Source organism: Triturus cristatus, chromosome 1_1 (assembly GCF_964204655.1).
Source record: "Triturus cristatus chromosome 1_1, aTriCri1.1, whole genome shotgun sequence".
NCBI classification, from domain to species: Eukaryota; Metazoa; Chordata; class Amphibia; order Caudata; family Salamandridae; genus Triturus; species Triturus cristatus.
The window spans coordinates 91,069,118-91,092,383 of record NC_140579.1 but is presented as its reverse complement, the minus strand read 5'-3'; the positions used below and the strand labels follow the sequence as shown (position 1 = coordinate 91,092,383).

The window sequence follows — 23,266 nt, the reverse complement described above, 5'->3', positions numbered from 1 at the left end:
GAGGACAAGAAAGCAAGCAAAGCTCCAGGAGCCCTGCTATGGGGATAAGGGGCCTGCCCTGTGATGCTATAGGAAGTGAAAGAGTGTGTGATGTCACTTCCGCCATTAGGGGCATTTTGATGAACAGATGTCTGTGAAGATGATCGAGAGGCACAGAGAGGCAGGACAGTGTTCCTCCTCCCCCGCAGCCAGTGGCGTCTGCGTCAGTCATCTGTGCTGCCCGTGCCTAGGAACGGCTTGACTGTTGCATATCTCCCTGTTGGAAAGTCTGCTTCTTCCCGGCACTTGGCCTGCATTACATAAATACCAAAACTATGTAATGAAACAGCATCCATGGTCCAAATCCCCTCCATGGTCCGGGAAGCGGTAAAGAGGCGCCTAGATGTTCCAGAAAAAAGGATTTACAGCTCACTGGCATGAAACACTCCATGGCAACCTTATTGCAGGGGTCTTGGTACCTCAATCGCAGTGCTATGTAAAGGTTCTGGGGCATATTTACTCATTGTTGCTGCAATGCAGGGCAGCATTGCATGAAAGGGGTACAACAGAAATGCACCCTATCAACTAAGAGATTTCTGCTATTCCTAGCGCTGGCGCACTGTGTGCAGCACAGCACCAACACAGGCACCCCTGCACCATACTGCACGGGTGTCGGCGTTACAGGCAGGATTGTTTTTGTGTAAGAAGAGACACTAAGGTGCAGATTTATTTAAAGGCACATCACATTACAGCGCTGAGTTGCGCAAGCGCTAGAAGGCACCACAGAGCTCTATTTATTAAAACTTCGGCTGCTGCTCACTGCTCCTATGCTGGTGCACAGACTGCAGCCGCTCACCATGCACAACCTTTGCACCATGGTGCAGAGAGAGACACTTCTCTTCCAGTACAAAATCGCGTGCCTAGACACATTTTTAAACAATTCAGACATTGTACTATATGCAGCACACCTACAATGTGTGGAATATTTGATGAAAACAAAACATTGGCCGCATTAAACATCTTGGGCATTTTCCTTCATTGCGCCGGGTGCACCTTTAAAAAAGTGCTCCCGGCACAATGAAGGAAACTGCGCAGCATTATGGGGCTGCGCTGCCCCCTTCATCCACTCCAGAGGCCTGTAATCATGGGGTGCACTGACAGAACACAACCTTTTAGTTGGCGCACTATCAGTGCGCCTCCTGACGGCTTCACTGCCTCTGCGCCCATATCAGTAATACAACGCGGGCGCAGAAGCAAAGGGATTCCCTCATTTGCATGGGGCACGCCCTCATGCAAATTTGGGAATGTCCCTTTGAAGATAGCGCCGGCACTTTATGTGCGCCAGCGCTATTGGTATTACAGAAGGTGCCGCACAAGGGTCTGCGGACCCTTCTGTAATACCAAAGTGCACCGGATGTGCAAATAGGGCGCAAACGCCTTTTGCGCCGCCGGAGCACTTTATGTCATATGCCCCCAGGTCTTGATATTAGCACCTGCTTCAAAAAGGGGTTTTGACACAAAGCCCGGTCTTGCTGGCTTATTAGCTCAAAAACTATGGGTACTTGCGCAAATCTGCCCACATTTTCCCCAAGAAATGCTCCTGTGACGTGATGCAAAGCAGAACAAAGTGCTATTTGTGCTGAGGGAAGGGCACCTTTCCAGGCCAAAATAACTTTCATGCTGCAATTAAAAGCAATGCCCATTCCAGCTACCAGACAGTTGCAACAAACCATTCTCCTTCGATCTTTTACTCACAAAGCAGTGTTTCGCCCATAGACCCCCGAATCAGACCGCACCCGCTCTGGATTTATTATTAACCGTCAGTAATAACTGCCTGCAACATCAAAAAAATGCCAAACGGGGGGATTTTCAAGAGCAGAATATGGTAAAAGATAGACACAAAACAGTAAAATAAAGCAGCCTCACATTCGTTCCTAAAAGTGAGCAAAAGAAAATTTAAAATACATCTAGCCCTTGGTGGTAAATGTTATTTGCATGCAGGTGAAAATCGCCAAATGTTTGACAGCCCAATAGAGAGCAGGAGGTGGGGGTTGGGCGAAAAGTGATCTTGATAAGAGTATTCCTGTTTTTTAGGTCTCGCCTGAGCCAGCGCATGCGCTGTCTCAGGCGAGACATTTTGTATACGGGATTTCAAAGCGCTACCAGAGCTGGCCTAACGCTTGCGTTCACACTTGCGTGCTTTGCGCGCCTGTCCTCGCGATCGCGATCACTTTCAACTTTGATCGCGATTACTTTCGCTTTCACGGCCGCGCGGCCGTTACTTTTACGGCCGCGCGGCCAATGCTTGTTTCTGTTTTACATTACTTCTTCAAATCCAGCTGTTGTCTTACTTTAGCCCACTGCTCTTCTCTGTTTGAGGACCTGCTTAAACATTAAACTATTGCACTTCCGGCAATACAGATCTCCTGTGCCAGTTTACTATTTTCCCTTCTATCTCGCTGTCAATCAACCTCTTCCTCCTGCAGTGATAACTTTTTTCCTTGCAATGTTAATTTGGCTGTTTATGTATGTGTTTGTATGTTGCCATTATCTTACTCCTCTGTGCCAATTGGCGCTAATTTGCCCTTATTTTTCTGGCCATCCTCTTCATCTGCCTTTGCGTGTCAGTTATGGACACCCCTTCCGGATTGCAAAGACATTTATTTATGTAGCGTTATTTGACTAATGTATGCTGAGGGGAGACACAGTGTGCCAGATGTCCCACATGCTTCTTTCCACAGCTTGAATGCCACATTATTTATTTATTGACTGGCAAGCAGGAATTCAATTGAAATTTAGTTTGACATCCCTGGGCCATTTTACATATTCACTTACACTGAAGCAAAGAAAGAAAATACAGCATACTCATCTCAACACCACCATATTTAGGTCTTCAGGATCTTTTGTCTTCAATTACATATGATTTTAGTCAGCCCATGTTCATGATTGGATGTCTTTTTCTGTCTGTCTCATCTTCCTGCTTCGTATTCAATGACTTTCCTGCTTGGTTCTTGTTTTTGTCCGTCCCTGGAACGTTACCGCTTTGCGTCATTTGAATTTGGATACTGCCACTGCTGTTGTGGGTGGAATGTTTCTTTTGCTTTACGTCATTTGCGATGGGATGACTTGTATCCTTCCACTGCTGTTGTGAGTAGAATGTTTCTTTATTTGCATTTCAGTATCCATGTGAGTGCATCGCTTTTCACACTCTCTTCCTCATATTCCCTCTGCCACTGCTGTTTTATTTTAAATATATTATTATTATTATAATGTTTGCCCAGGGCCTGATCGTTTTTCCCATTTGCTGCCAATCCCTGTATCCACAACTTCCCTCTCCCTCCGTTTATTATTTACATGTTTAATTTGGTTTTCTTTTTGCAAGTGGCTGGTGGCTGCATGCTGACACTAGTCTGCTCACTGTTTTCCCATTAGCTGCTGCCCCATGCAGTTTACTTCCACCTCCCCTCCCTCTTTTTATTTAAAATATTTTGTGAGTACCCAGCAGCTATGCACTTCTTTTAAATGGTAATTAAAGAATAAAGTGAATAAAAATTACAAGATGGCATACTCATGCGTGCTTTTGCACAGTGAACCTCTTGGATGGATTTTCCTGTGCTTCCTTTTTAGGTCTCGCCTGAGCCAGTGCATGCGCTGGTCTGGTGAGACTTTTTGGAAGGCCTTAAAAAATGCTAACATGGCCAGCCTAGAGCTACAGTGCATGTGCGCAGGCGCGCGCTTAGGCAGAGGCGCCATATGGCATTCCTCGCACATCGCTTGCCGCGCTTGATCCCGATCACTTTCACTGTTGAGGCCGCTTTGATGTTCTCAGTAATGCTTATCTCAGGGTAACCATCAAGGCGCTACATTTGCTCGCGACAAACATCTTGCAAACCAGCTCAGCGATCACAGACGTGCCTCGTGCTGCCTGCGTCTATTTGTCAGCGCGAGACTCTTCCTAAAATAGAGCAGTGGTCGCTGAGCTCTGGTTCAAGCCCTCGTAAACTTGATTTTTTCAATGCAATACGTCTGTTCAAAAACAAGCAGGGCCCTCTGTCCATCGCTGCCGCCGCACACAGGCCCCGTTGTTCCAGCCGCGGTGAATCACTCTTCCTGCAGGCTCCTGAGACAGGCCCCTCTCCTGGCGCTGGCGCGCGGCCAGAGCAGCTGCAGCTGGTCATTGCTGTCTGTTATTCAGGATGGGTTGGCACTCACGAGCGCGCCCTATTAGGGATGTTGCCTGTACCCAATTTCCCATTGTTCCTCGCCTCTACCCTGGCCTTATCTTCTGCTACTGGCTGTGGAGTTCTCTGTTTCTACCTCGTCTCGCACCCTCCCCCCCAAGCAGTGGCCGCACCTGGTACCCCCTCCAATCTCACACCCTTTTCCCTTCATGTCTAATGAACTGTGTTTCCGTCACGGCTCTCTCTCCCTGCCAATGTCGCCTTTCTCTCCCAGTACCCTCTGTCTCTGTCCCTTCCCCAATGGCTGTCTTTCTATTCTTCTCTCCCTGTCACCTCTGCAAGCGTCTCCTTTCTTCATGCCCTCCCGTCCTTTGTTGACATTGTCACTCTCTGCTCTCCTCACGCACCCTCTCTCCTGAAGTGTCAGTAATTTTGGCCGTTTCTCCCTCCCGTCACTCTCTCCCTCCTTCCCTCTCTTTCTGCCTGTAACAGCGTCACTGCTTCTCCCGCTCCTGTCCACCGGTGGCTCCTCCCACTACCTCGCTGTCTGTCTGACACCCTCTCCCATCCTGCCATCTCTCTCACCCTCTCTCCCACCCTGCCATCTCTCACCCTCTCTCTCCCATCCTGTCATCTCTCACCCTCTCTCTCCCACCCTGCCATCTCTCACCCTCTCTCTCCCATCCTGTAATCTCTCTCACCCTCTCTCTCCCATCCTGTCATCTCCCTCACCCTCTCTCTCCCATCCTGCCGTCCCTCTCACCCTCTCTCTCCCATCCTGCCGTCCCTCTCACCCTCTCTCCCAGCTCGTCTGCCAGGCTCCCTCTGACAGATCCCCCCCTGCCTTCACTCACTGCCCTCTTCTCTTTCTCTCTGCCCTCTGTCTCCCCCACCGCTAGCCCGTCTGTCCTTCCTTTGACAGTAACTGTCTGCTTTTCTCCCCCAATGGTCTTGATTTTTTCTTCCCCCGCCAACCCGCCCCACCCCCCACCTGGTCCATGTCGCTTCTTGCCCTCCCACTCCCCAATTGTCTTGATTTCTTCCTCGCCTCCAGCCCCTGCTTGTCAGGGACGCTTCTTACACTTCCACCACCTCCCCTTGTCCGTGTTACTTCTTCCCTTCCACCCCCATCCTTCTGTTGACCCTCCTACTTCTTTCCTACCACCCATCATCTTCCAATTGTCTGTACTGCCTCACCACCCTCCATAAGCGAAACAAGCATTGGCATAGCCAATAGTCCTCGCCTTTGGGACCTGATGCATACCTAAATACTTACAAGTGTTTAGTTATCCTGCACAATATCCTTCATGCAACAACATCAAGTGTTGCATGGCTAAACACTTATAAGGTCCCAAATTCGAGACCTATTGGATATGCCAATGCTTGTTCTCCTTCTCAATGGCCACAGTCAAAAGAACATTCCTTGCAATAGGGCCAGTCAGTAGCATGTGTGAGATGGGCCCACGCCTAGGGCGTAGACAGTAGGCCTTTAGAGGGGTGTAGGAGCAGCCTAAAGCAGTCTTCTTCAGCCGTGGTTCCAAAGGAGGGTTCATGTGCACATTTCTGCATTTTGACTGCTTTTTGACTCATGGCTCTCCTTTCTCTTGCCCCCAAAACCTCCATATTTTATAGGTCTGGGCGGTGATCTCCGCTCCGTTTACGGAGTTTGCAGAGTTTTCTGCACTCTGTGGCGCTCACGGTGTGCAGAAAACTGTAGCGAGGTTGAGTTTTTCTCTCGCTCGTGCTCGCCACTGCCAGTTGGCGTGCGCAAGCTGCCACTCGGGTAGAATTTCTACCCTAGTGGCAGGAAGATCTGCGTGAACGCTTGCGGAACTCAGCAGAGTTTTTCACGTGGAAATCCGCAGACTCCGCCCAGGCCTAATATTATACCCCCTTACCCCTCTCATTTTCTTCAACAAACAGACAGTTAAAGAGAACAAATGGGAGAGTCACCAAATTTGGTGTCACATGGGGCACTCTCTGAGCAAAGGCCAGCTTTGCCATTTAATCATTTATGTGGCGGCACAATAATTCTGATTTTAATCCAGAGAAACAGTGGTAGTATAAATTGCCCAAAAGCAGATATAGCAGATAGAATAGGACCAAAATCCCAGTAGTGCCTGTATCGCCTTGTAATATCACCCATTATAATAGGTAATTGCATTACACTGGCTGGAACTAGTTGAAGAAAGCAGCAATCCGGCGCCATTTTCTGTTTGTCTTTTCTAATTGACCAATCTAAGATTAGAAATGCCACTTAGATTGGTAAAAAAAAGTGAGCTAACAGACTACGAAAAAAATTCAACTTGACATTTTTAGGTCTCACCTAGCGTTGCAGCGCGCATGCATTGCTCGCTCTGCAAGCCTTCTTGTAATCAAGCCAATTTCAGAAGTGGACTCTAGGCTTCGCCCCTTCTTTCCATTGTCTTGCATCATCGTGCATGCTTAAAACCCTGGCTTTCCATTGTCAGTGAGGCTTTTTAGTCCCTGCTTGTTACCGCCCTGTCTCCTTTTGGCCCCGCCCACCCGGACTGATCTTTTACTTGCGGTTAGACTGTCTCCTTCAATTAGTTGGTAGGCACTTTCTTTTTGTCATTCGTTCACGAAACGCGATGCTGCAACGCTATGCCCTAGAAATTGTATGTTTTTGTTATATCCTAAATGAGCGCGGCGCCCGCTAGGGACACCGCGCTCACGTCATCTATTTATATTTTTGCGGTGTCCACTTCAGGGACACTGCGCTCATCCCAGGCTCGTCCCAGCAGCCTGAATTTGATGCAGTGCGACGCCTCATCACAGTGGCCTGTGGTTTATTGCACTGAGAAGCTTCATCTCAGAGGCCGCCATTTTACATCATGAGAAGCCTCATCACAGATGCCTGCATTAAATGTAACAAGAAGCCTATCGGATGTGCCTGCATTTAATAGGTGTAGCTGCCTGACCAGAGATGCCTGTATTTAATGTCCAGAGAAGGCACATCAGAGAGGCCTCTGTGTACTACATACGTGCAGCAGCATTACCACAGAGGTCACACGCAGAGCACGTGAGGCGTAAAAACACCTACCGCAGAAGCCGCTATGATTAGAAGGGTTATTGACAGAGCCGCTTGACAGATCGGGATAATCGATGAGGCTGATGCCCACCCAGGGGGGAGGCTCACAGACACTGCTTGTGCTCTGCCGCAGCCTGGGGTGCTGCTGAGGGGGACAGAATTACATTTGGGCTTGTTTGGCCCGCAACGTGACCGCGTGACTGTAATCAATTAGGTCCACGGACCCAGGCTTTAAACACCGAGCAGCTCTGTGAAAAAAAACATGGGGTGTCGATGCAGGTGTTATAGAACGAACAGACGTTTGAGAACGTATCCCAGCACAAAAAGTAATTTCCAACCAAGCGCCAGGTTTTATCAGCCTTTTATGCACCCCCCCCAAAAAAAATAAACATAGATACGTTCTCAAGAACGACCCTACTAAGCCAGAAATCGGCTGAGAGAGTAATTTCATTTAACATGTTTTTTTAAATAACTGTAGATCTCATACTGTGGCTATAGATTGTAAAGCCAGACCGAGCATTTAAAATACTTTTGTTGCAAATGTCTTTGTGTGAGTAAAGTCTGGTGTTTCTTTTACTGGCTCCCACACTCGGGCACGTTGGCGCTCTGTCAGCCTTTATTTTGCCGCTGGAATGTTAACTTTCAGAAGGCTGAAGCTCACACGATGAGACGAACATTCAAAAACATTTGCACTGCACCCGTACCTTCGATAAATGTGAGCATCGATTTTACGTTGTTTTATGAGGAAAGAAACTTTAATAATGTTACTTTCATCTTACGTTTGCTAGAGTCTTATATTTAAAAAAGACAGAAATAATTATATTTATGCATAAGTTGCCGTTGCGTCTCAGCACGTCACTAACAACCCTCACTCGATCATTTTCGCAGTGACTCCTTGGTTTTAGTTATATTGTTGCAATCGGTGCGAAGCAGGTGAGTTCACCTAAAGTTGAGGACGTGTTGTATCCATTGTCTTTATACATCAACTTTTTGTGTAGAGCTACTCTGCCGTTTCTGAACTTCACCTGCACTTGTTAGTTCGCCAATTCATTGTCCTAGATGTATTGATGTGTGAATGATAGAATGCCGAGACTGGAACTCGCCACGTCTAGATGACGACATTTTGTCAGCACTGAGCATTCAGCTCACTGAGCCATGATGCGATAGCTGGTTATGAATGCATCACTATTGGCAAATAGCGAAATTGAGACGATATGAGAGATGAGCCACTTTGTCCAAGATCAGACAGTTGGTTTCCTCGGTGTAACGCCCTGAACGTCTCAGGATCGTTTAACAGACACGACAATGAGGACGCCACCACTAGTGAAGGGTTAGTTGTTTTAATGAAGGCAAATATAATACAAAGAATAAACAAGTTATAGTCACTGGAATCCTCCAGGCTAAGTACGTTACCAGCCCACAGCACGGATGGTCCTAACCGTCCTCTGCATATACGCCGGTCCCGGCGTATGCCAACAGAGGGCAGAAATGAAATGGCCGACAATGCCAATCGGTAGGCTGTGAGGGGCACGAAGAGTGTTGGGGAGAATCGAGGAGTCAGGGAAACACCCAGCCGGGGTCTCTACCTGAAGGGAGCAGCCGCTCAACCTCTTCCTCAGACTGCACCGGGACGCGGAGTCACCTCCTGGTGATGCGTCACCGATACCCCAATCACAAGCAAGAAGACTGAACCGAGAGCAGCCGCTCGATCGATCCTGTGGACTTCCGAGTCTGTAACGCGGCAAACACCTCCTGGTGTGCGTTACAGCTGGCAGTCCCTGTGTCTCTGGTCGGGCTGGGAGTTACGACTCCAACCAGCAAAAGCGCCACTGCGCTTGGACTCAGCCGAGTCAAAAAAGCGAAGCTCAATGGTTGACCGGTAGAGCTTCCGGGTCCTTCACAGGTGACGATGGGGCAAGACACGGCCCAGGGAGTAACGACTCGACCTACCTCCGTTCTTGCCTTACTGGAGCACCACTCCGGAACACTGCTCTTCACGAAGCAGGTACGTCGGTGTGAACACAATATCCGACAGCGTTGTACCTCCCGGTTCCTCCCTTTATAGGGCGTGTTTTCCTTGAGTTATGTAACAGCTCTCCTGTTTACATAAGGGCGTGTTTCCTTGAGTTATGTAACAGCTCTCCTGTTTACATAAGGGCGTGTTTCCCTTGAGTTATGTAACAGCTCTCCTGTTTACATAAGGGCGTGTTTTCCTTGAGTTATGTAACAGCTCTCCTGTTTACATAAGGGCGTGTTTCCCTTGTATGACAGGAATTCTTGACAGTACATCCTCCCTCTCAGCGGCTCCCCACGGGTCCAGCGCTGGCAGGAAAACGCCGATGGAACAAGGAGACCAAGCGCGGAGCATGAACCCCTTCAGCCGGTTCCCATGAATGCTCCTCCGGGCCATAGCCTTTCCACGCAACCAGGTACCACAGCTTCCCCCTGCGCCATTTGGACGCCCGTATGCCCGACACTTCATACTCCACCTCCGACTCCACGCATACCGGCCGAGGTGTCCCAGACGGCTTGGAGGGTGCTGGTTTGAGCAATGATACATGAAAGACAGGGTGTATCCGCAATGACTGGGGCAAGCACACCTTCACGTTCACGGGACCCATACACTTGGTAATTCGATAGGGGCCCATGTACTTGGGATGGAACACACTGTTCTTTCGAAACCTCATGTTTCTTGTGGATATCCAGACGTAGTCTCCAGTGCGGTACAGTGGCCCGGGCCTTCTCTTCCTATCTGCCGCAGCCTTGTATCTTCTCTTGGCCTCTATTAGGACAGCCCTTGAGCGCATCAATGTGTCTTTTATGTGTGCCACCCTGTCCGCTGTGGCGGGAATCCTGTCCTCTCTGAACGGATGTAGAAATGGCAAGAACCTGGGATGTTGGCCATAGTTGCTATAGAACGGAGATGACTGTGTGGAGCTGTGAGTGGCGTTGTTATAGGCTATCTCTGCAACCCATAGCAAGTCGACCCATTCTTCCCTGCCCTGGTCCACAAAACATCGCAGATACTGTTTGAGCGTTTGGTTCAGGCGCTCGGTTTGGCCGTCCGTTTGAGGGTGGTAGCTGGTGGACAGGGCGGTCTTAACATGCAGCGCAGTGCACCAAGTCTTCCAGAATTGCGCAGTAAACTGCGACCCCCGGTCCGACACGATCACCCCAGGTAATCCATGCAGTCGTACCACATTCTTTAGGAGTAGTGACGCCAATTCCCCGGCCGTAGGGACTCTCTTGCAGGGGATGAAGTGCCCCATTTTCGTCAAGTAATCCACCACCACCAGTATTGCCGTCATCCCCTGGTCTACCGGTAGGCCCACCACGAAGTCCAGTGATATGCTATCCCATGGTCTATCCGGGGTTGGAAGTGGATGTAAGAGCCCTTGGGTTCGGCCATGGTCGGCCTTCATGGTAGCACACGTAGGACACTCCTGTCCCCACCTCCTGACATCCACTCTCATGGTTGGCCACCAGAAATGCCGTCCCATGCTAGCCACCGTTTTTTCAAAGCCCAAATGACCTGCGCATGGAGAGTCATGGCACCAGATGAATGCTTGTTTCCTTAGCCTAGGCGTGGGTATCAATAGGCACCTGCCCTTCAGGGGTATCCCGTCCTTCAGCTGCCATTCTCTGTGACTGAGGAGCCACCTCCGCCATGCGAATGACCTGATCCCTCTCTTTATTCCCCTCAGGAAAGTATCCGGTTGGATAACCCCCAATACCATCCTCGGGGAAATGATGGAATGCTCGGTCGCAGGCAATGGTTCCTTAACTGCAGATTGACGGGACAGGGCGTCCGCCTTTCGGTTTTCCGTCCCCGGCCGATATGTGATGCGGAAGTTGAACCCCGCAAAGAAGATCATCCACCGCAGCTGCCTGGGAGAAAGGTGTCTAGTGGCAGTCATGAACTGTAGGTTCCGATGGTCCGTGTACACCGATACCACATGTCTTGCCCCCATCAACCAATGCCTCCATTCGGTGAAGGCGTCCTTGATTGCGAGAAGCTCCTTCTCCGCAATATGGTAGTTGCGTTCGGCGTCGTTGAGTTTGCGGGACATGTACGCAACGGGATGAAGCACCCCTGTGTCGTGGTTGCGTTGGGACAAGATAGCCCCGAGCGCCACATCCGACGCGTCCGCTTCCACCACGTAGGGGAGATCCGGATCGGGGTGAGCCAACACCGGCGCCTTACCAAAGGCGCTTTTCAGGGCCTCAAAGGCGTTGTTCGCTTCAGGGGACCAGACAAACTCCTTGGACTTCCTCAGTAGCTGTGTGATTGGGGCCACCACTCCTGAAAATCCCTCTATGAACCGCCTGTAAAAGTTGGCGAAGCCAATGAAACTTTGGACGTCCTTCACGCTTTGGGGCACCGGCCATTCTTTCACCGCCTTGATCTTTCGTTCTGCCATCTCCTGTCCCTCTGGACTCAGCATCACTCCGAGGAATTCCACGGATGTGACGTGGAAGTCACACTTGCTGAGTTTACAAAACAGCATGTTTTCCCTCAGCTTTTGGAGCACAGCTTTGACGTGGTGTACGTGCTCCTCCACACTGGACGAATAGATGAGGATGTCGTCGATATATACGACCACGTAGATATCCAACTCCTCTCTGAATACCTCATTCAAAAAGTACTGAAAGGCTGCCGGGGCGTTGCACAGACCGAACGGCATGACGAGGTACTCAAAAAGGCCGAACCTGGTCTTAAAGGCGGTCTTCCACTCGTCTCCGTCCCTCATGCGCACCAGATGGTATGCCCCTTTCAAATCCAACTTGGTGTAGATACGAGCTTTCTTGACCTGTTCCAGAAGTACACTGATGAGAGGCAAGGGGTACCGATTTTTTATGGTTATCGCATTCAATGCCCTAAAGTCCACACAGGCTCTCAGCTCCCCATTAGCCTTCGGGATGAAGAAGAGTGGCGAGGCGGCCGGAGACTTGGACGGGCGGATGAATCCTAGCTTGAGGAGTTTATCCAGGTACCCCCGGAGATGCACGTTTTCAGGCTCCGTCAGGGCATACAGCCTGCCGCTGGGAACGCTGGCCCCTGGCACCAGGTCGATCTGGCAGTCAAACTGTCTATGTGGTGGTAGCACTTCCGCCTTCACCTCATCAAATACATCCTCAAAACTGTGATAAGCCTGGGGGAGAGCCACATCTTTTTCTGCCGCTGTAGCCACCGTCTGACTCCCGCTCTCATCTGCGTCAAGGGATTCCGTTCTTATTCCACAATGCAGGATGCAATACGGTGACGTCATTTCGATGCGATGTGTTGGCCAATCCACAAAGGGGTTGTGTTTCTGTAGCCACGGCAATCCCAATATGACGCCATATTGGGGCGCTCGGATGATGTTAAAATCGATTTGTTCCAAATGGTTCCACCCATATCTCATCGGAAGGACCCCCGTGTGCTGCCCGATGGGCCCCGTCACCAATCGCCTTCCGTCTACAGCATAGACGTCTTCGGGTACAGCTTTGGGAAGAAGCACTAGCCCTAGCCTGCATGCCTCGTTGTGGTCCATAAACATGCCAGTGGCCCCTGAATCCACCATGGCCACAACGGGTATCCACTGGTCATGCACTCCCACGTGCACCGTGATAAACAGGTGTCGTTGTCCCTTAGTGACCGAGTTGGAAAGTGAAGGGATGGATGAGTGACTCCGAGATGCCCCTTCTCTGGTCTTGGAGTCCTCTAGTTTTCCGCCGGTATGTCCACCACGGCTGTTACCGACCGGTTGGCCCGATAACGTGACGTCTTCGGTTTGGCAGGGCATTCACGTACGTAGTGGCCTTTTTTGCCACAATATAGGCACAATCCTTGTTTACGGCGTGACTCTTTCTCCGTGGCTGTGAGGCTCGCTCGTATTGCGCCGATGTCCATGGGTTCTCCCTTGGATGCGGTGGAAATTTCAGGACTTCCCACCGTCACATAGGATGGAAGGGATTTTCCTTTTCTCCCATGATCCCCCTTTCTTTCACTTAGCCTATGTTCCAGCCGTAATACCAGGTTGATAAGGCCCTCACATGTCTTGGGTTGAGGGTCAATATGAGCCACGGCGTCCTTGAGCTCATCGCACAGCCCTTGATGGAAGAGCGCCGTCTGTTTAGCAACAGGCCACTTGGTTTCCGCAACCAGCCTTCGGAACGCGTTGAGATACTGCACCAGGTCGTTGGATCCCTGTCTCAACTCAAGCATTTCACGGTCCGCCGTGTACGAGTCAGCCCTTCTGTCGAATACCTTCAGGAATTCCTCGCGAAAAGCACCCCAATCACATAAAAGGGGGTCGTCCCTGCTAACCAGAGGTACGGCCCATTGTGCCGCGTTTCCAGCCAAATAGGATATAAGGAAAGCCACACGAGCCTGACTCGTGGGGAACGCCTTTGGTTTGCACGATAAATGTAGCGCCACTTGTGTGAGGAATACCTGCACTGTGTTAGGATCCCCACTGTACCTCTCTGGTGTCGCCAAGGGGATGGCTACCGGCATTTCCACTACTACCGCAGGGGTCTGATTCGTGAGGGAGGTGCTGGGCGTGAGCGGGTCCAATTGGATAGCATCCAGTCTGGCTTTTACATCGGCTGTTTCTTGCCTAGAGGCAGCCACTTCAACTTGCATGGCCGCTAAAGCAGCCAGCACATCATCAAGTGTTGCCATGTCTGTTATCGACCGGGAGACAGTTAGTGTTATTAAGGTCGGATATTTTGTAACGCCCTGAACGTCTCAGGATCGTTTAACAGACACGACAATGAGGACGCCACCACTAGTGAAGGGTTAGTTGTTTTAATGAAGGCAAATATAATACAAAGAATAAACAAGTTATAGTCACTGGAATCCTCCAGGCTAAGTACGTTACCAGCCCACAGCACGGATGGTCCTAACCGTCCTCTGCATATACGCCGGTCCCGGCGTATGCCAACAGAGGGCAGAAATGAAATGGCCGACAATGCCAATCGGTAGGCTGTGAGGGGCACGAAGAGTGTTGGGGAGAATCGAGGAGTCAGGGAAACACCCAGCCGGGGTCTCTACCTGAAGGGAGCAGCCGCTCAACCTCTTCCTCAGACTGCACCGGGACGCGGAGTCACCTCCTGGTGATGCGTCACCGATTCCCCAATCACAAGCAAGAAGACTGAACCGAGAGCAGCCGCTCGATCGATCCTGTGGACTTCCGAGTCTGTAACGCGGCAAACACCTCCTGGTGTGCGTTACAGCTGGCAGTCCCTGTGTCTCTGGTCGGGCTGGGAGTTACGACTCCAACCAGCAAAAGCGCCACTGCGCTTGGACTCAGCCGAGTCAAAAAGCGAAGCTCAATGGTTGACCGGTAGAGCTTCCGGGTCCTTCACAGGTGACGATGGGGCAAGACACGGCCCAGGGAGTAACGACTCGACCTACCTCCGTTCTTGCCTTACTGGAGCACCACTCCGGAACACTGCTCTTCACGAAGCAGGTACGTCGGTGTGAACACAATATCCGACAGCGTTGTACCTCCCGGTTCCTCCCTTTATAGGGCGTGTTTTCCTTGAGTTATGTAACAGCTCTCCTGTTTACATAAGGGCGTGTTTCCTTGAGTTATGTAACAGCTCTCCTGTTTACATAAGGGCGTGTTTCCCTTGAGTTATGTAACAGCTCTCCTGTTTACATAAGGGCGTGTTTTCCTTGAGTTATGTAACAGCTCTCCTGTTTACATAAGGGCGTGTTTCCCTTGTATGACAGGAATTCTTGACACTCGGGTCCGATCTTCTTACATCTGGAAGCTCACATTGTGTTATGGCTTTTCTTTAGTGTGTTGTTGTACGCCTACATTGCCCTCAAATGTGTATTATTGTTATGTGATAACATTAGCACCTAGAGCTTTAGAATAAACTGGTGTCACTGTTATTATTTCCAATGCCTCTCTTCTCTGTAGGGCGTCTCAATCTGGATGTGTACCGCTATTGTCACTGCCCTCAGTGTCAGAGTGAGCCCTGTCCCAAGGGCACAAGTTCTAAACAAGCATTTGCAATGCAATAATTATCGCATTTACGCGAGTTTGAGCTATTGGGATTGTAAATGACAATGCCTTTTATATATGTTGTAAAAAATAAAAAATAAATAAAAGGCATTGTCATTTACAATGCCAATAGCTCAAACTCGCGTAAAATGCCAGACCTATTGCATTGCAAATGCTTGATTTATGTTGTATTTTGTATTCTTTAGATACCCGCGAGAGGTGGGGGAGTAATAGAGAAGCAGGTGGAGAGTGGGGGGGGGGGGGTCGACACAATAAAATAATAATAAAACCTGGTTAGGGAAGGAGGTGAAAAGCAGAACATGAGGGAGAGAGCAATATGGACAGTGGGGTGGGTGGTTTGGGGGGATGAAGCTCATGGGAGAGGGTGCAACACATGAGGAAGAGAGCAACACGGAGCATGGGGGTGGGTATTTGGCAGGGGAGAAGCACACAAGGGTGAGAGCTAGAAAACACGTGCACTCTCATGGAGTGCTTAAGGCAAAAGAAAAAAAGTAGTTCCTTAAAAGTGAGCAGGGAAAAGAAAAAGATACACATCAGATGGTAAAGAGGCTATGCTTCGGAGGAGAGGTAAACACAAGATGGGATAGGATGGACAAGGAAAGCTAACAAACAAGAAGAAAAGAAATAAAAGTGATAAAAGGCCAACAACTGGCCGCTGTCGGTGATCTCTAAGCCACTGTAAAGTCTTGGTATAGATGACAATTGGTCTGGCACTACCTGGTAGAGGATACATACGGAGGTATTGAGCAGACTGCGCGGTGTTCTTGCTGTAATCAGTTATTCAAACCTTAGATATGTATTATCTTGGCTTTTGCCACATCTAAAGTTACCAACACAGGTGGCATCTCTTTCTTGGTTCCTTTTTCAACTAGGTTGATTACCCTTCTTAGGTTATCTTTTGTTTGGCGATGTTTAATAATGCCCGACTGATCCAGATGCGTATTAGCGTTGGGGGGAGGATATTCTTCAAGCGAGTTGACAGTATTTTAGTAAATATATAGGTGACAACATTCAACAAGGCTATAGGCCGATAGGAAGTACATGTCTTGGGGTCTCTCCCTGGCGTGTGTATCAAAAAGGTGAGGGATTCCTTTGTAGAGGTAGCCAATTTTGTAGTCAGAAGAGTTGTAGACTCTCGCCAGTTAAGGGCTCAGCAGGGCCCCAACGTTTTATAAAAAATCCCCGTATAGCTGTAACGTCCTGGAGAATTGTTGACATTATCGGTGGTAATGGCCTGTTTGACCTCCTGTTCTGTAATAAGGTCTTCTAGCTGGCAGCGTTCAGCTCAGTAAGTTTGGGGAGGTTGTCCCTTTGTAGATATTCAGTTTGAGCTTCTATGCGGCTGCACTCACTCCTTCTTGTATAATTGGATATAGTAGGAGCGGAAATCCGCCAACATGTGCCTCTCCTTAGTGAACCAGGTACCATTGTCTACTCTAAGACAATATCTTTAACATAGTGGCAAACACGTTGTATGTGAAGTAGGCAAGCCTATCTTACTGCTGTGTTGGTAATGTGTCTGCTTCAGATTGAAGAGAGTAAGTTTGGCCCTGTTAGTGTCCATAGTGAGTATCTGGCCTCGGAGTGCCATAAGCTGCTGTTGCTTAGGGAGTGTGGTGGCTAATTTATAGTCTTTTTCTAGATCTTTAAGCTCCCTCTCAAGAGACTCTCATTGTTGCTGTCTGAGTCTTCTAAGATAGGATAGTTTACTTATGCAAGTCCCCCGTGCTACCACCTTAAAAGCATCCCATAACTTCTCCATCAACATATCAGGGGTGTCGTTACGTTGGAAATAGTCCTTTATGGACTCCATCAACTCGGTCCGAAGGACTGGGTGCCTAATCAGGCCAGGATTAATAATCCACCTGGGGAATCTCTGAGGTAGGTCCCCCTGATGTAGTGTCACTGTCACCGGTGCATGATCAGCTATACCAATCTCCAAGGCCCCCGTAAGAGCAGCTAGAGGTAAGAGCTACTGAATATATTTTTGTATTCTCAAGAGCGTCTGGTGTACAAGGGAGAAGAAAGTGTAGTCTTTGTCAGAGGGGTGTCATCCCCGCCAATAATGAATCCCTAAGTACTACAGCTTTCCTTTCAGTGTGGCGGAGAATCCCCCTGAGTGTGCGGTGCACGGTCCTGTCCTATTATCTCAGAGATTCCAGACTAATATGGAGTATCCCATAAAGATGATGACACCCACAGCAAATACCGCCACTAGATCCATACTTTTACTCAGGAAGGCATCTTGGCCAGTGTTTGGGCTTAGAGCACCATCACTGTCAGTGTCCAGCCATCGATCGAGTCCTTAATCATGAGTAGGGCAACCGGTTTTATGGTATTTATTTTTGGGACATTTCCCTCTGTATTTATTCATATTTCTTTTTTTGCTGATATTATCCATATTTATTTTGGGGTTTGTGAAATCGAAACTAGTATATTTCCACATTTATGTAACCGATAAATGTGCATTCATGCTTGAACACCTGATAGGTTTCCATGATATGAATGCCCAAAGATGATAAATCAATGCACTTGTCTAAAAACATGAACATTTTGGTATCAAGGTTGTACATAACTACTGCTGTTTAAGCCTCTTTACTGAAATTCCTTTCTTTGTTTAACCCCTTACCTGTCAGTCCGCACAGCTATTGGCCTGGCAGTCATGAATGACAGCATTCAGAATCACTCAAAAAAGAATCCAATTTACGTTTTTATTCACATTTAAAAATACATAGACAGGAAAATAAATGGTTTTCTGTCTGTGTTTGTCTGTAAAAATCAATAAAAACTGAAAAAGGTTTCTGCCCTCCCTGTCGTTTTTGCACTCCGCAACATGGAGGGGGAATCCATGATGTATGAAGAGAGTGAGCAGTATGCCTGAAGATATAGTTTGTGTCTGACTCTAGTGTCTTCTCCCTGTTTCAGCTGTGTTTCCTGAAATGCAATGAGACCGTACCTGCCCCTCTTTATGAATTGCCAAATCTTGGTCCATTTATTGGGGACGTTCAACCCCTTAACATGGAGTAAGAGGACCTTAACCAAACCGCATACCATGGATCTTGATTATCAAAAGCCGCCCTCCCCATTTTCACAAGGGAATCCGAATCGCAAGATACCGAGTCTTGCAGTGTTTGCGCCTTTCGATTATCCAGGCCACTATGTGGACCACAGAAAGTGTTCTCCTCGTGAGGAGTGAAGGCTCTCCGTTTCCCCACCCTTTTTGTTCATCCTGCCCCGCCTTCCCCTCATAACCCCAAACAGTGTGAAACTAATAAACCAGAATAGTAACATAACATCAATCAATGTCACTGTGCCAAAATACACCCTGTCTGAGCGGCAGGGATCCGTCTCTTTCCCATGGAGGATACTTGAGCTCCGTCAATATAAGGGAGGGCTTGGAGGTGGAACCAAGGGGTTTTATGTAACATCTCTCATAATCCATCATCGTTGCCCATCAATGGGTATAGTGGTTATGGCATCTAAAGGTCCAGAAGGAGCTATTGCCACTCCCCTGCAACAGGACAACAGGAGGGGTCCAGTTTCACAAGTCATAAGTCTTCTTTCCGAGTTGCATTTCTGTTCCTCCTGAGCCCCTGGCACTGCAACTCTTGTACCTGCCAAGGGGTAATGATCGTGGGGGGGGGCGCCGCAAATGTAATTCCCCGCAGTTGTGCCACCACCGCCAGGTCTAAGGTCTGGTGTGACTTGTTGCCATGATCAAACGCAATTCCAAATGGATAGAGCCATCTATACCTGATTTTATTTTGGCAAAAGTGTTCCGTGATTGGCATGAACTGCTGTTGTCTGAGGAGCATTGCCGGGACAATGTCCTGGAACAATGTGCTGGAGTAGCCCTCGTGTGGGATGTTATCCTTGGATCTGGCACCTGCAGGACCTGTGCTTTTATCTAGAACTCATGAAACTTGGCCAACACATCCTGGAGTCTGGCCGATCTCGCCATTTGGTAGGGGCCCATGCGGTGAACTCTGTCTAGCTCAATCGAGGCGGAGTCAGTACCAATTAATGATTAAAAGAGTCCCCAGACAAAGCGCTTAAGATCTGAAACCTCTACTTCCTCTATTGGACCCCTGATTCGAATGCTGTCTCTCCAGGATAGATTTTCCAGGGCTTCGACCTTTTTCATAGGTACATCATTTATGGCATGAAGAGCTGTGCAAGTGTCCATCAGTGTGTGGCTCTAGCCCTTCTGAGCCTCTAAGTTGCTTTCTGCTTCACCAATCCTGGCTCCCACTGCATCCACGTCTGACCTTAGCGTGGCGATTTTGTCACCGAGATCAGATCTTAGGGCGTTGATATCTCTCTGTTGTAATATATGCCTTAAGCTCCTCCCGCAATTCCACCTTAGAGCTGGCAAGCAGATCTTCCTTTGTCAGGGCCACCTGTCTCCTCCCTGCCAGGCCTTGCCTACCGGGTCCTTCAAACGCATCCCGACTGCATGGAAAGCTCACTCCAAAGAAGCCTGTGACTTTCCTCTGTGTGTGTTATTTTGGGGGAGACATAGTTGGAGTTAGGCGGTGGGGAATCTGTGCCCTCTAAAACTGGGCGTAGTCTCCAGTGGAGTGCCAGCTAGGGTGGATGTCATAAATGGTATGGGCTGTGTGTGGTGAGACTTCAATCCCTAGATATTGGGCTCTCATATTGGTTTCCGGCAGAAGTTTGTTGAGTAAACTACGACTCTGGCATAGTTCTACAAGGTTTGCTTTCCCACCCACGGGTGACACAGGTAAAATTGGTTCAATGCACCAACGCTGAATGTGAAAGACAGGTTATTGTATATCTTCAGAACCCCACCCAATACATTGTTGGAGTGGCATCATTGCTTTTAGGTTACTAACAATCCCTAAGCCGGGATCTGGGCACCGTGGTACCGGAAACAAACCTGTTTGACTCTTTGCAATACCACACCCACAAATGGCACTAAGAAGAATAGACATTTTTAACTAAAAGCATTTATTTCAACAAAGTATTTATTTCAACAGGACAAACCTGTTTTTCAGCATATCTAGAATAACCACGCAGAATCTCACAAAGACAACAAATAAGGATGTTGCAAACAACAAGAATAATATGAACATTTCTAACATAATTAAAATGCCATTTAAAAACTAACACCCTAAAACATACTTCTATGCACTACGTTGTGAGAGCTTTTGAAGTAGAACTTGCAATCTAGACTTTCTGTGGAGAAGCAACGCTCTGCATACCTTGTTGACAGCAAAAGCTGTGGATATCAGAGAGGCGTGAAGGCCGTGTTCCCTGTGAAAGAAAAACACGCTGCGGCAGCGTCCTTTCTCCCGGACTTAACTCGTTATCCATATCAGGTGTGATGTAGGATCTTCATGGGACGCTGGCAGCAGTTCGGATCATCTCTGGCAGTTTTTTTGTGCGATAATCTGGGAGAAGGACCTCTCCTGACTCATGGCAATCCATTACACTGCCTCTTATCAAGGATTGGAATTTCAGACACGAGTTCAGGAATTTCTGACATAGATTATTTGCATCAAGGTGTATGTTCCAGACATAACCTTATGATCAGATAAAGGTAAATGGACGTCAATTCAGACGACACTGTTTTGATATATGTCTGTGTTTGCTCTTATTTGACCTTGCCACTGTGAAAGCTAGACACTGGTCCCAGACTGACGTTGCATCGGGTGACATATCTATTTCACAATCCTTGGAAAGATAAGGACAGACGACATCTGCATCAATGGCAGACATGACAATGATTCAACATAAATTGGGAAAAAATGACAACTCCCATTACCTAAGATGGAGTTGGGGGCCTACTTAAAACGGAATAGGGTATTAGGGGCTTTACGTCAAGTTGACTAGATTAAAGCCTTGGCAAGACATGGACATGATTGGTATATTGGAGTTACAGATATTTAACAGACACGCTTTAATATGGGGGAGAGGGTAAGGGTACTCGATGTGCGATGATTTTTGTTATGCTACCAAAGATGGAAACATAGGGAATGTTTTCGAGATTTTGATAGGTGCGACTCGTAGCTGCACACACCACGACTCTCCAGTAAACATGTCCCTTTCCGGCTGGTACATTAATCACTTTAAGCTCCTGTCTGATTTATAATTGACCATTTCTATAAGTCTGGATAATTTCAGTATAAAATATTATGCACATTTTGGACAACACTTTTGCTATTTAGGCTTGAAGGGTGAGTTCTTTCCAGTACTCAGACAGAGCGTGCCCTGCCTTGTCATGGGAGCCTGGAACCTCAGCGATTTGACACCGTCAACATAAGTGCTTTCATACAGGCTTGGTGTGCCGCATGCCGCTACATCACAGCACGTGCTAGCCTGCCCCAGGGCTGCCTATCGTGCATAACGCTTATTTATTAATACTTATGGTTCCTACTCCAAAACCTGAATCATGGCGTAGCAGACAGGGGTCAGGTACCACTGTCCTCTGTCCTGCCAATGAGGTCAGGATCGTCGCTATCTGAACAGTTACCAGGACAAATGACTTTAAATAGACCATGGCAGAGGCTCAAATACCTCAGTGTAGACATTTCAGCTTAGCGTTCCAATCACTGCACAGCACTGTGAGATGGAACACGGTGATATCTGTGTTCCTGTTCGAGTCCTTATGGTGATACAGGAAAACAGTCCAAATGCGTTAGCCCGACCCTAGATGCGTGGCACTTAAGGCGCTCCCCTGACCTGGGCCACGTGCGGTCTCTGACGATTGTAGCAAGGGCTAGCGGGGAGGGACAGAGGAGGATTGGACGTCTAGGAGTGGGAAATTGAAGAAGGTGAAGACGTGTGTGGGGGGAGGGAGAAGAGGAGAGCTATGATAAGGTAGAGAGGGAGGGCGACAGATCCGCGAGGGCCATTGGTTTCATTTTCCTGCCTCAGGCACGCCGTACCTGGTGTTAGACAATGGCTGGGTTTTTACCAGAGGGCAGGTGCAGGCCCCATTGTTCTGGAGGAGAAGTGGGGTTAGCACCACCCTTTCATTCACAGGGGTGCTGTGCGTGTGCGGTAGTAGCGTCCACGCGCATCTGCGCTTCTGAGGCCTCCTCGGCGCGCGCGCGCGCCCTCTGCCCCCACATGACTCCTAAACATTTGACGCCTTCCTGTTTAGGACTAGTACGGTTAGTGCCTAGATGCATGTCTGGTGCACCAGGTATGCTGAGGGGCAGGACCAGATGTAAAGGTGGGTAAACAAGGGTCTACATCATGAGCAATGCTAGTTTTTCGTTACAAAATGCAACAAAGGAAAGTGAGTACATTTCGTCTTGTTATTGATTCAACTTCCAAGTGGTTCCGTGTCATGTGTGATAGCATGATATAGACCGGGCTTTTCAACAAACAGCAGGTCATTAGGGTCTAATAAATCCTAGCATGCAAAGTGATGTTATTGTAAAAGTTAGGACTGGATGAAGATGTCACACAGGACGTGGACAGCTATTTGTTTTAGCTTTCACAAAATGCATTAGTCCATTTCTAAAACTGTGGCAGTAGTGGTTACCATAATTTTTAATTTTGTGTAATGATAATGTTTATAATAGGTATGAAAAGCATACGATTCCGTCACTGATAGTATCGACTATCACAATGGTGGCGCTTAAAATACCCACACACTCAGCAAATGAATTTGTCCAGTCTTGAAATATGGTCCAGTTAGGACTGGGGATGCAAAGACGACACTCCTGCTACCACAAAGTGTTTATAGGGAAATTGCTAAATCATTCACAAATATGAAAACTCAGAACACAGCGATGTTACGCAGACAGACCATCGCGTTGTTCAAAAGTTACAGAACTTATTCACAAAAGTGTCAAATATACAATAGACAACGGGAATATGTGTACAAAGCCTATATATTAAGATACAGGCACATGTGTACTGACAGAGCTCAGTCTGGAGTCAGTGAATGTGGGGACCGTGAGTCTGTAGTGAGTGTCAGGCCCATTAGGCTTCAGTCCTGAGTGCTCACTGTGGTGTTGGTGGGAGTGGTTTAGGTGAGATTTACAGACCTCAGTATT

General features: G+C 48.4%; 1 protein-coding gene across 2 annotated transcripts in view; it reads left to right on the top strand.

Annotated features, from left to right (window-relative positions):
• The window catches only part of LOC146869576 (proteasome subunit beta type-7-like), a 77,121-nt gene that overhangs the window by 20,237 nt on the left and 33,618 nt on the right, over window positions 1-23,266 (top strand). The window lies entirely within an intron of this gene.